Source organism: Callorhinus ursinus, unplaced genomic scaffold (genome assembly GCF_003265705.2).
Source record: "Callorhinus ursinus isolate GAN/ISIS: 27379988/994484 unplaced genomic scaffold, GSC_fseal_2.0 scaffold76, whole genome shotgun sequence".
Taxonomy (NCBI): Eukaryota; Metazoa; Chordata; class Mammalia; order Carnivora; family Otariidae; genus Callorhinus; species Callorhinus ursinus.
This window is the reverse complement of record NW_027397138.1, coordinates 2,221,170-2,235,719: the sequence shown is the minus strand read 5'-3', so window position 1 is coordinate 2,235,719 and position 14,550 is coordinate 2,221,170. Positions and strand designations below refer to the sequence as shown.

Sequence of the window (14,550 nt, the reverse complement as noted above, 5' to 3'; positions counted from 1 at the left end):
GAGCTCGCCCTGCTTTACCTCTTAGACAAGCTAAGAAATTGGACAGCTGGAACATGTTCTTGGTATTTCTAACAACAGAAAGAGAAGGAAAGAAAGAAAAGAAGAGCAGAGAGGAGAAGAGAAAAGGAAAGGGAAGGAAGGAAGGAAGGGAGAGAGAGGGAAAGAAAGAAAGAAAAACAAAGAGAAAAAGGAGAAAAACAGGAGGCGGAGGAAGAAGAGGGGGGAGGGACAGAGGGAGGGAGAAGGGGCAAGTTTACCTAAGTAGAGTAGGCTCTGAGCCAGAAATACCCAGACTGTCCAGGGCTGGGACTCACCGGGTTAGTTGCTCAGATCTGAGATCTGCCCTTCCTCTAAAGCTAATGTGGGCTCAGGACCCCATGCATAAGCAACTTAAAACTGCCTCTCTCTTGCCGTCAGATTTGGGCAGTGGGCAGTGGGCCCACTCTTAATCTCTGAAACAGTCAAATTGATTTTAATTCCTTCCGGCCTTTTCTGCCTGCATGGAAATTACTATTTATTCCTAAACCTGAGCTTAAATGCCAACTCTTTCATGATTCCCTGAATCCAAAGCTTAAGCCAGGCCTTCAATACCCTTCTAGAACTGACCTTCCACTGCCAGCCTCCTCCGAACCCTCTTATAATCCAGGATGGCCTCTTACCCTGCCTCCTCTTCCCAAGGAGTAAGGTGCCAGCTAGATCATCAGGTAAATGGGCCATGCTTCAGTGCGGTGGGGAGAGAATAGGAGTGGTTCAGGTGTTTTAACAGAGGCCTTCTGGAATATTTAAGGAAGTCCAGTAAGCACTTGGAGGGAGGCTTCTGTCCAGGTAGAGAGAAGCAGTAAGAAGAGAAGCAGAGAACTTCTTGCATATGCTTCTGGGAAGCTGCATTCTCTGCCTGCATGTAGGGCTCTGTCACATGCAAAATTAATTTGGCAAAGATGGGTTCTTTCTTAGCCTGGGTCTCCTCCAGGCAACACAGGGCAATAATACATTTATCCTATAGCTATGTGCATGAAGGGTGAGGAGACCCCTAAAAACTGTAGCTCTCAACCTAGGGATTGGCTGCAGATGAGGAAGCTTTATGTGTATGTGTGTGTGTGTGGGGGGGGGTTGTGCACACATGTGGGTGTGTATTGCAAATCTTATGGGCTGGGCGGATAGACAAATGGGTTTGTATCTTTTGAGAAAGATTCCTTGGTGTTTCTAAATCATTTACTCCTTGATAACCGCCTTAAATCAGTTTCATTGATTGATTCATTCACTCATACAGCAAACATATGATGTACACATACAGAGATTAATAAAATCTTCTTTTTTTTTTAAAGATTTTATTTATTTATTTGAGAGAGAGAGAATGAGAGATAGCACGAGAGGGAAGAGGGTCAGAGGGAGAAGCAGACTCCCTGTGGAGCAGCAGGGAGCCGGATGCAGGACTCGATCCCGGGACTCCAGGATCACGACCTGAGCCAAAGGCAGTTGCCTAACCAACTGAGCCACCCAGGTGCTCGTCCTTGCCTTCTAAGTGGTTACAGTCCTGCTTGCTTGGACCTCATGCATTTATGAATGAATCCATTCCTGCCTCCATCCCAGTCCTACCCTGGGAAGACTTGGCAGCCCCCCTCTCTTGTTTTTAAATTAGGAGCCTTTATTTTATTTTTAGCAGTTTTAGGTTTACAGAAAATTGAGCTCAAAGTATAGAGAGTTCCCCTCACTCCCCACCTAGTTTCTCCTATTACTAACACCTGGCACTTGTGGGGTGCATTTGTTACAAGTGATGAGCCAATATCGATGCATTGTTACCTAAAATCTAGTTTGCATTAGGGTTCATTCTTGGTGTACCTTCTATGAGTTTGGAGAAGTGTATAGTGACATATATGCCGATTACAGTATCATACAGAATAGTTGTACCGCTCTAAAAATTCCAGCTGCAGCCCCTTTTGCTCATCCCTCTTGTTCTTCTTGGGGTCTGCCCCCATGCCTCCCGTGCCCAAGCGAGAATAAGATAAGATTGCGCTCACTTGGATTGAAATCAAGGTGCAGCATATATTCAAGTTGCCTTGCCCCACCCGCCCCAGGATTTCGGCTGATTTACCAGCCAGACACCTCTAAATCTTCACCAAACTTGACAGGAAATTCACCCTCCCTACCAAGGAGGAAGATCCAAAAGGAGATGAGAAGAGGCTGTGTCTCTAGGCACAGAAAGTTACAAAGAATCCAGTTGGCTAACAAGGCAATTTAATCTCCCACTGAGCAGCCTCAGGGAATTTCCCAAGAAATGCCAGGATTTTAGAAATGGCTCTTCTTTAATCTCGATGACTCATTCTTCCTGAGCCAGCCCTAGTCCTTTAATGGTGCATTTTGCAGATGTAATTTGAGTGGTGCTACAACGTGTCTAATGAAGTGATAATTTATGGATGCGCACAGTATAAGGAGGCAGCAGAGGGGGCCAGTTTAGCCAGTGCAGAAGGGAAGCCAAGGAATCAACCCAACCGAGAAGCTCCCCATTTTCCAGGTCCCACTGGCTGCCCCACACATTGGCGGCTGGGAAACCTGTGGTTGGGAAGGACCCTGACAATATATTTTATATTTTATCTTTAAAATCATTATTCCAGGAAGGCTGCAGGGCAGACGGTAGTCATTCCAGTTTGCAAGATATTATCTGAATCTGCTGGCAACAGGTTCGCCTGGGTTGGGAGCTGTGAAGTTCCTCCTTAGGACATTGATCTTTGGAAGACAATAAAAAAGTGAGATTCCTCGTCGTCACCCCAGGTGACAGCCCAGGAGGCCAGGACTGTCTCCAGTAGTCTTCCAAGGGCTCCTGATGCTGCTTCTCGCCCATTCCAGAATTCCAGTGAGCTGCCATCTGATCCTGTCTAGGAAGCCCCGCCACATGCTGTCCTTGCAGCAGCTACTCCCTCCATCATGGAACTCTTCATAACCCATTGTCACTGTCTCCTTACTTGTCCTTGACCCTACTGGACCCTATGCTCCTATTTCCTCACTGAGGTCTGGATAGCCCGTATAACAATGTCAACAAAGTATACGGGTTAAGTGGTACAAATGAATGAACTGAATGTTCGTGGTGGCTCTTTTTCTCCATGAATGGCATCCCTGTGCTATAAAACAGAAGCCTCAGTGCTATTTGAAATTCTGCCCTCTTCAGCATGTGCTCATTCCATTTGGTCACCAAGTCCTAACAGTGTTAATCCTAAAACATCTCTGGAATCCTTTCCATTTCTTTGTTTCTCCCTAAGTTAAGATTCTGAGCATCTCCTGTCAGGGTTGCCAGAGAACATGCAGACTGCCTAGCTACATTCGAATGTTAGAAAAACAATAAAAAATTTTTTTAGTATAAGTACATCCTAAAAATTGCACATGACATACTTGTGCCAAAAAATTCATTGCTCACATCAATTTCAAATGTAATTGGGTGGTCCTGTGGTCAACTTTTTTGTTGTTGTTGTGATGAAATTTACATAAGATTTACCCTTTTAGCAGTTTTCAAGTATGTAATTCAGTGACATGAAGTACATTCGCAATATTGTGCAACCATCAGAACTTTGCATTTCCAGAACTTTTCCATCATCCCAAACAGAAACTGTACCCATTGTAAAAGAACTCCCCACCCCCTCCCACATGCCCCAGGAACATCTACAATATCTTCTGTCTCTATGAATCTGCCTTTTCTAGGTGCCTTCTATCAGTGGGGTCATAGAATATTTGTCCTTTTGTGTCTGTCTTGCTTCATTTAGCATCCTGTTTTCAAGGTTCATCCATGTTGTAACATGTATCAAAATTCCCTTACTTTTTAAGGCTGAATCTTATTCCATTGTATGTACCACATTTTGTTTATCCATTCATCTGTTGATGGACATTTGGTGTCTTTCACCTTTTGTCTACTGCCTTGGACATTGGGGTATGTCCCCGCTTTTATTTTTGTTGGAATTCAGTAGAAGTAGAATTGCCAGATCATAGGGTAATTCTGTGTTTAACTTTTTGGTGGACCATTAAACTGTTTCTGCAGCAGCCATATCATTTTCTATTCCCACCAGCAGTACACAAGGATTTCGATTTCTCCTCATCTTTGCCAACACTTCTTATTTTCCATGCTTTAAACAATTACGTTTAGAATAGCCGTAAGTGTGAAGAAATATCTCATTGTGGTTTTTTCCATTTTATTTTATTATTATTGTTTGAGATCTACTCTGTTAGCATGTGCCAGGTGCACGAGACCATATTGTTAGCAACAGGTGCCATGTGGTACAGTGGATCTCTAGAAATGTATTCATCTTGCATAACTGAAACTTGATATCCAGTGAATAACATCTCCCCATTTCCCCTCCCCAGGCCCTGGCAACCACCATTCTACTAGGGCAAATATTTTCTTCCATTCCATCATTTTCCCCCTATGCTTCATTGTCATTTTGATTTGCATTTCTCTAATAGCTAGAGATGGTGAGCAGCTTTTTACATGCTTTCTGGCCATTTGTATGTCTTGTAGAGAACTATCTATGCAAGTCCTTTGTCCATTTTTGAATTGGTGTTTTTTGTTATTGTTGTTGAGTTGTAGGAGTTCTTTGTATACTCTGTATACTCTTTCATCCCCGCTACCATATATCAGATATATGATGTGCCAATATTTTCTCCCACCTTATGGGTTGCCTTTTCAGGGGTCCTGTATTCTTATTTGCTAAATCTGGCAATTCTATGTGTGTGAGAATCCATCAACACCGGTGTTTCTCAACTGGGGATGATTTTACCCCACAAGGGACATTTGGAAGTGTCTGGAGACATTTTTGGTTGTTACGACCGGGGAAGGAGTGCTGCTAACTTCTAGAGCATAGGGGGCTGGGATGCTGCTAAACATCTTACGATGCACAAACAGCCCCCAGTAACAAAACACTATCTAATCCAAGAAGTCATGGTGCCGAAGTTGAGAAACTCTGTACACTGCTGCTTATCAGCTCATCACCACCCAGGGTACTTAGGAATGGTGGCGCCAGTGATGACATGGCTCTTACAGCTTTTCCTGGGGTCCTCTGAGACTTAGTTCTGCTGCTCTTGATAGAGGGGGAGAAACTGTGACAGTGGGAGGAAACAGATCACAGTGAGGAGTGTTTAGAAAAATACCCTGCTCACTTGTTCCATGGAGATATGACAGCCAGGAACTTACTTCGTCAGCTCTCAAGGACCTGATCAAGTTTTATTTCTGATATGAAGCATCCCAGACAAAAGAAGTACAGTAGTCTCCCCTCAATACCTGGGGGATACGTTCCAGGACCCCTAGTGGATGCCTGAAATCACAAATAGTACCGAACCCTACGTATGCTGCTTTTTTCCCTATACATACATACCTATGATAAAATGTAATCTATAAGTTAGGCATAGTAAGAGATTAACAACAGCTAGTAATAAAATAGAACAATTATAACCATATGCTGTAATAACAGTTAGGTGAATGTGGTCTCTCTCTCTCAATATTGCACTGTACTCACCTTTCTTCTTGCGGTGATTTGAGATGAGAGATGCCTACATGAGGAGATGAAGTGAGGGGAATGATGTAGGCGCTGTGACCTAGTGGTAGGTTACTATTGACCTTCTCACTACAGTCAGAAGGAGGATCATCTGCTTCTGGACCATGAGCGACTGCAGGTAACTGAAACCATGGATTAGAGGGGACTACTGTATTTATTGAGCACCTATCATGGACACTTCCATAAACAATTATCTAATTTAATTCTCACAATGATTTTGGGAAGTAGGTATCTTTTCCCTTTTACATGCAAATAAATTTTTAGAAAGATTATAACTTTATCTACTTCTTAGATTGGATCACCTCCCCCCCCCAGCTTTGTACCCCCATGTGTAGCTTATAGATGGAAGAATAGTAGAAACATAGAAACATAATGAATATTTGTCAAATAGGCGAAAGTTATGTGGAGGACCTAGGGTTTACCTTTCTAGTTCAAATGTAGGCTTTTTGAGAGCCAGGATTATTTGCTGTAAATTTTTAAATAGTACCTTAAGTACTTAATAGCATACTGCTAAGAACATAATGAGTGTTCTGTAAGTTCTCGGTTCTTTGAACTAAAGTGAACTGAGTTCTATTTTTGGAGCAAATTCATCCCTTTGGAACTTGATTGTTTGCCTTGTATGGGCCTTCCATGGATTCACAGAATCTCAGAGCTGACACATAACTTGGAAGTTATCTACTATGGCATCCAGCCCAACGGCAGGAGATCCTCTTTAGCAGTGGTTCTCAAAGTGTGGTCCCCGGATCAGCGACACCAGCAGCACCTGGGAATTTGTTAGAAAAGCAAATTATATGGCTCTGCCCTAGACCTGCTGAATCAGAAGCTCTGGGAGAGAGCTGAGTGATCTGTGGTGTAACAAGCTTCCCGGGTTTCTGATGCAGAGAAAGTTTGAGAACTGCTCGATTGCAGTCTTGGTGGTGTGATCTCTTTCTTGGACATGCCCACTAATGAGTTTCACCATATTATCAGATTGTCATTCCATTTTCATATAGTTTTAATTATTAGAAAATCTCTTCTTATTTTGAGCCAAAGTCTGCAGTGATTCCTACACATTGCCTGCTTCTGTATTCTGGAGTTTAACAGAATGCGGAGTAATATACTAAATTTTTCTCTCTACAGATAAAGATAGGCATAATTTATGGAATACAAATCTGACATTAGAGTGATGAGGGTAAGGTGGACAGCAACATCCTGGGTTGCAACTCATCATGGGTGATTTGGAACTTGACCCAATCCCCTAAGGGCTGCCTAGGACCAGATCAAGGCTCGAACATCACAGCCAGGATTAAATTACTGTCTTCATAGACTTTTCTTTCTTCTCTTCCACTTGATTTTGGTGTCTCTAACACAACAGTAGATGGGGAACTCTCAGGGGGATTTCCCCACCACCTGCCACAAACACAAAGAAACCAACACTTGACCTTACATAAAGGGGAGCCTCAATTTCAAGCAGAGAAACTTGTCTTAATGCTGTTCACCTGTCTTTTGTGGACTCTTGTATTCTAAATGGTGGAAAGAATCTTAGGGGTCATCTAGTACATCTTCTACATATGAAAATAGAGGCCCAGATTACCAAACTGGCCCTTGATCCTGGGATATCTGGCTCTAATCAGTTTTATTTTCAGGCTATCACTATCAAGACCTTCAAGACACATCTTCAAAGGCAAGGGAAACAAAAGCAAAAATGAACTTTTGGGACTTCATCAAGATAAAAAGCTTTTGCACTGCAAAGGAAACAGTCAACAAAACTAGGGGGCAACCCATGGAATGGGAGAAGATATTTGCAAATGATATTTCAGATAAAGGGCTGATATCCAAAATCTATAAAGAACTTAATCAAACTGAACACCCAAAAAGCAAATAATCCAGTCAAGAAATGGGCAGAAGACACGAACAAACACTTCTCCAAAGAAGACATACAGACACAAGAAAAAATGTTCAACATCACTAGCCATCAGGGAAATGCAAATCAGAACCACAATGAGACACCACCTCACACCAGTTAGAATGGCTAAAATTAACAAGAAAGGAAACGACAGATACTGGCGAGGATGCGGAGAAAGGGGAACCCTCTTACACTTTGGTGGGAATGCAAGCTGGTGCAGCCACTTTGGGAAACAGTATGTAACAGTATTTTTTAACTCAAAAAGTTAAAAATAGAGCTACTCTACAACCTAGCAATTGCACTACTAGGTATTTACCCCAAAGATACAGATGTAGTGAAAAGAAGGGGCATCTCCACCCCAGTGTTCATAGCAGCAATGTCCACAATAGCCAAACTGTGAAAGGAGCCTAGATGCCCTTCAACAGATGAATGGATAAAGAAGATGCGGTCCATATAGACAATGGAATATTACTCAGCCATCAGAAAGGATGAATACCCACAGTTTGCATTGACATGGATGGGACTGGAGGAGATTATGCCAAGTGAAATAAGTCAAGCAGAGAAAGTCAATTATCATATGGTTTCACTTATTTGTGGAACATAAGAATAGCAGGGAGGACCATAGGAGAGGGAGAGAAAACTGAAGTGGGGGGGGGAAAAAAAAAAACATGGAGACTCTTAACTATGGGAAACAAACTGAGGGTTTCAGGGGGGGGGGGGGGGGGGGAGGGGGTAACCGGGTGATGGGTATTAAGGAGAGCATGTGTTGTGATGAGCACTGGGTGATATATGCAACTAGTGAATCATTGAACACTACATCAAAAACTAATGATGTACTGTATGTTGGCTAACTGAACATAATGAAAAAAAAGATTTTCTAAAACATCTTTCTGGAGATATTAATTCACACACCACAAGATTCACTCATTTAAAGTGTACTGTTAGAGTTGGATCCAGAGCATGAACAGAGAGTGGACCCCAGAGAGCCCTGAGCAGCACACCCACCACCAAAGGGCTAGTTACACACACCCGAGAGGAGCCACAGTGGCAGAAGCCAGCCCAGTCACTGTGACCACAACCCTGTGCAGTGACAGGGACACAGGGCAGCTCACAGCCACCAACCATCAGCACTGCCTGGTGACACCCAGCCCCGCACCACCCACAGTGGCCCAGGGAGTGGGTACTAAGAGCCTCACACTGAGGCACCTGCTGGCAGGGACAAGAATGTCACCGCAAGAAAGGTTGTGGAAACAGTAAAATGGTTGCATGTAAGAAAAAGATATATCTGGTTTCATCAACAGGAATGACACCAAGAAAGATGTATTTGTACACCAGACTGCCGTAAAGAAGAAGAACCCCGGGGAAGTACCTTTGCAGAGACTGTGGGGCCTGATGTCCTCAGAGGAACCAATGCTTCAGGCCGTGTTGGTGCCCCAGGGCAAGGCAGGAACTATGCAGAAGAGTGCATCCTAGCCCCGGTTCAGTGTCCTCCCACAAAAGTACCAGAACAGTGAGAGTGGGGAAAGAAGGAGGGGTGGGAGAGTGCTCCCTGAGGCCAGGCCCCACAGCACCCACCCTGCCCAGGCTACTGAACCCACCTGCCGGCACACGGACCCTACCTCTGGCAACCACTGCACTCCACCCCTCCTGCGCAGGGGGAAGGGATAGAGGGTGCTGAGAAGCAGGGTGCAGGAGAGCAAGGTAGACCAGTGAGACAGAATAGGGATGGGGGCGGAGGGGGGGCAGTTACAGACAGCGATTCTCAGGGGTTGTCCATGCCAAAGACCGCCAAGAGAGGACAGCAATGAAGACATGGGGAATCAAGGAGATGAGACCCAATGGCGATAGTGCTGCACCTTCAAACATGAGGGCAGACGCCCAGAAAGCCCGAAACCACAAGATGGCAGAGACACCAAAGCAGCCCATCCACCAGCTGAGAATTTGTCTGCCTCAGAGAGCAGGGCCGAGTAAATGCTGGCTTGCCTTCTCCACCAGCGTGTTTCCTCCTCCAATCAGAAGAAAGGACTATGACCTTCCAGCAATAAGAAATGAATGAAAGTTTTTGTGCCAGTACCATACTGTCTTGATGATTACAGCTTTGTAATAGAGCTTGAAGTCTGGAATTGTGATGCTGCCAGCTTTGCTTTTCTTTTTCAACATTCCTCTGGCTATTCGGGGTCTTTTCTGGTTCCATACAAATTTTAGGATTATTTGTTCCATTTTTTTGAAAAAAGTGGATGGTATTTTGATAGGGATTGCATTGAATGTGTAGATTGCTCTAGGTAGCATTGACATCTTCACGATATTTGTTCTTCCAATCCATGAGCATGGAACGTTTTTCCATTTCTTTGTGTCTTCCTCAGTTTCTTTCATGAGTATTTTATAGTTTTCTGAGTACAGATTCTTTGCCTCTTTGGTTAATGGAACAGAATACAGAGCCCAGAAATGGACCCTCAACTCTATGATCAACTAATCTTCGACAAAGCAGGGAAGAATGTCCAGTGGAAAAAAAGACAGCCTCTTCAACAATTGGTGTTGGGAAAATTGGACAGCCACATACAGAAGAATGAAACTGGACCATCTCCTTACACCACACACAAAAATAGACTCAAAATGGTTGAAAGACCTAAATGTGAGACAGGAGTCCATCAAAATCCTAAAGGAGAACACATGCAGCAATCTCTGCGACCTCTGCTGCAGCACCTTCTTCCTAGAAACCTCACCAAAGGCAAGGGAAGCAAGGGCAAAAATGAACTATTGGGACTTCATCAAGATAAAAAGCTTTCACACAGCAAAAGAAACAGTCCACAAAACCAAGAGACAACCGACAGAATGGGAGAAAATATTTGCAAATGACATATCAGATAAAGGGCTAGTATCCAAAATCTATAAAGAGCTTATGAAACTCAACACCCAAAGAATAAGTGATCCAATCAAGAAATGGGCAGAAGACATGAACAGACATTTTTTCCAAAGAAAGAGACATCCAAATGGCCAACAGACCCATGAAAAAGTGCTCCATATCGCTCGGCATTAGGGAAATCCGAATCAAAACCTCAATGAGATACCACCTCACACCATTCAGAATGGCTAAAATTAACAAGTCAGGAAACAACAGATGTTGGTGGGGGTGCAGAGAAAGGGGAACCCTCCAACACTGTTGGTGGGAATGCAAGCTGGAGCAGCCACTCTGGAAAACAGTATGGAGGTTCCTCAAAAAGTTGAAAATAGAGCTACCATACGACCCAGCAGTTGCACTACTGGGTATTTACCCCAAAGATACAAATGTAGGGATCCGAAGGGTTACGTGCACCCCGATGTTTATAGCAGCAATATCCGCAATAACCAAATTATGGAAAGAGCCCAGATGTCCATCGACAGATGAATGGATAAAGAAAATGTGGTATATATACACATATATATACACACAATGGAATACTACTCAGCCATCAAAAAAATGAAAGAACCCCAAAATAAAATGGTATTCTAAGTTCTCTTTGCATTTAAAAATCCACTGGGGGCGCCTGGGTGGCTCAGTTGGTTAAGCGTCTCTCTTCGGCTCAGGTCATGATCCCAGGGTCCTGGGTCAAGTTCTGCTTTGGGCTCCATGCTCAGCAGGGAGTCTGCTTCTCCCTCTACACCTCCCCCCTACTTGTAATCTCTCTCTCATGCTCTCTCTCAAATAAATAAAATCTTTCAAAAATACACTGGAAATTCTGCATATCTTCATGATAAACCTTATTTTCAATGTGCTACTTCAATTTTGAATACGGTTTGTTCTGACACGTCCTTTTTGAGGCTGAACACTAAAATGGGAAATTCCTGTAGATTTCCGAGTGGCCCTGCTGCCAATGGTGCATACCACTTCCTTCCTAAAGATGATGGATGACTTTCATCTCATTTTTTCCCCTGACCAGCTTTCTGAGCATGATAGTAACTGTAAACTAATGTGGCTGTGCTGCAAAATATGAAACACCACCGTATCTGAAGATAAATACTGTCAGCATAATTGAAAACCAGAGCTGCCAAAGAAACTGCCAAGATTAACTGGACTACTGTGTTTACTTTGCTGATGCATGCTGGTTTTAAGTTGTGGTGACACAGCAAGGATTGAAATACTTAGCAGGTGTTCTCAGTGTTGGAAGAAAATTCAATATCTGACATAAAAATGGTAGCAGCCAATATTACATCTTTGAAATTATCATATAAACAAGTGAAACTAGAGTAAGATCTGCACAGGTCAAGCTAATATATAGGGTGCTGATAGGGATTTCATCAGCAAGTGGACCAAGAATATTTTCCAAAGCTGATTAATAATTATCCCAATTTTAAGCAATAAATCCACCCAACAAGTCAGTAAGCCCAACTAGAGTGAAATCTCCTACTACCATATCAAAATCTTCTCTAGTAATCAAATAGCCCCAAACTGGGGTCAAGTTGATTCTCCTCATTGACAATGTATATGGAATTGTCCATGGGTTTTCCTACAGGCTTGGTAGTGCTTGCCAGGCCCCATGGTCTGCCTGGGTCCTCAGTAGCAGAATGAGGATCACCTTCCCTGTGCGCAAACAATGGCCTCTTCCAGGGGATGGATTCATATCTATCATCCAGTTTCTCTCTTCAGGTGTCTAATAAGCTATTTGGCTCATCCACTATTTGCAATTTCAATGACTATTTTTTTATTTCTAGAAATTCTACTTTTTAAAATTTCAATTCCATTGTCTCAAGTTTTTAGGCCTCAAATTCTGATATTTACTGTGTCTGCTGACTTGTGCACAGGGTGACTTTTTTCCTTATGTGTTTTTATTTTTTTATTATTGTTACAAATATATATATATTTTAAAGATTTATTCATTTACCTTAGAGAGAGAGAGAGTGCAGGGGAGGGACAGAGGGAGAGAATCTTCACGTGGACTCCATGCTGAGTGTAGAGCCCGACATGGGACTCGATCCTACGACCCTGAGATCATGACCTGAGCCAAAACCGAGAGTCTGATGCTCAACTGACTGCACCACCCAGGTGTCCCTATTATTTTATTTATTTAATTTTTTTGAGAGAGGGAGAGTGTGGGAGTGCATGCATGAGTGGAGGGGGGAGGGGTGGGGGAGAGGGAGAGAGAGACTCTTAAGGAGGCTCCATCCCAGCACAGAGCCTGATTGGGGGTGGGGGTGGGGTGGGTGTTCCATCTCACGACCCTGAGATCATGACCTGAGTCAAAATCAAGAGTTAAATGCTTAACGGACTGAACCACCCAGGCGTCCCTACAAATATGTTTTTATTGGAAATTAACTGGCATACTAAAAATTATTTTTTCTTCAAATTTATATTTAAATTCTAGTTAGTTAATATACAGTGCAATATTGGTTTCAGGAGTAGAATCTGGTGATTCATCATTTACATATCACACTCAGTGCTCACCACAACAAATGCCCTCCTTAATCCCCATCATTCATCTAGCCCATCCCCCACCCACCTCCCTCTAGCAACCCTCAGTTTGTTCTCTGTAGTTAAGAGTCTGTCATGGTTTGCTTCCCTCTCTCCTTTTTTCCCCCTTCCAAATATGCTCATCTGTTTAGTTTCTTAAATTCCATATATGAGTGAAATCACATATTTGTCTTTCTCTGACTGACTTATTTCACTTGGCATAATACTCTCTAGTTCCATCTACCTTATGTATTTTTAAAATTTTGATTGTGAGCTCATCACTGATGACACTTGCTTTTTTTCTGGAGAGAAATCCTTGTGGACTGGATTGGCCTCCTGCCAGAGAAGAATTAAGTATAGTATCATTGTTTTGGGATCAATTATTAGAAGAATTCCTTGACCTGGGAGTTCTGACAATAACCAAAAAGAAGTAACTAGGAGAAAACGAAATACAAATCCTCATTAAATAAGGCTCCATGTTTTCATATTCTCAACTGAAAGTTTTTTTTTTCCTCACTTTGATTCCAAACAAAAACATGGACATTCTTTGTTGTCATTCGGTGCTGGTAGATGGATTTTTTCTTCCTAGTTCACCTTTTTACTGAGCATTCTGCTTTTAGATGGTCCTGGCTGTGTGTATGGGCCTCAGTTCTAACTTCTATTCTTTGCAGGACCAAGAACTTGTTTTCAGTTCTCACAAGGTGGTAAAATCCAAATGCCTAAGTTACTGGGTTCTAACATTTTCCTCAGGAAGCCACAGGCTCTGTTCTCACTAACTATTCTCACTACTCTCCTTTATGCCTTTCTCTTGTTGCTAATGTTTATATATTTCTACCCTTTTCTTGTGAATTCATCCATGCATTTAAAATGTTATCTTTTTGGTCATAAATATATCCAACCTTTCCAGGGTACGAGAGTGGAGGACTTTCAGGTAGTTTACCTCTTTCTTCATATTACCAGAATTGTAAGTCACTAGCAAGTTCCTTAATCCTTTGAACCTTAAGTCTCTCATCTTTGAAATAGAAATAAAGATACCTACCTTTGCTCTGAAGTAAGCTAAAATACTCACCTAAATGCCTAGTCCAGAATCTGGCATGTGGTCAGTACTAAGTGGTCAAATAAAGTTCATTTCCTTCCTTGAACTATAATGTGCTATAGCTACTTTGCATCCTATTCTGCACAAGTAACCCAAGGAAGGATCTAGGGTTGTAAATACCATGACCACTGGAGGCATTCATATTAATTGATTCTGCTCCTGATACAGGAAGTAATTTTCAAAGATGATTTTTTAGTCCACTCTGGCAAGTAATAAGTAAAGAAGAGTTATAAAAAGCCATTCTATTAGGCAGAGATCAACAGTGAGAATAAACCAGGGACTCATCCAGGTGAGAATTTTTTTTTCTGTTGCTTTTCAAGCATTTCCAGACTGACTTATTCCTTGAGCCCTCATGGCAGAAGGAGGTGTTTCTCTGTACTTTTAAACTTATCTATATACATTCCTTTGTTCAAATTCAGCATTTAGGGGAGGGAACGAAGAGGATATCACTCACTACCCAGTTATGTTAAATGAAATCAAAAACATTGTGCCAACATTATTAACATTATAAATTAAAGAAAGAAGATATTCATACATAATTGCATGGTCCTAAAATATTGTACTTTTAATTATTTGTGATCCTTTCTAATCTTTTTTCATTTGTATCAAT

General features: G+C 42.4%; 1 pseudogene; it reads right to left on the bottom strand.

Annotated features, from left to right (window-relative positions):
* Positions 1–11,316: 11,316 nt before the first annotated feature.
* On the bottom strand, positions 11,317–13,796 carry LOC112840515 (cardiolipin synthase (CMP-forming) pseudogene; annotated as a pseudogene).
* Positions 13,797–14,550: the final 754 nt, after the last annotated feature.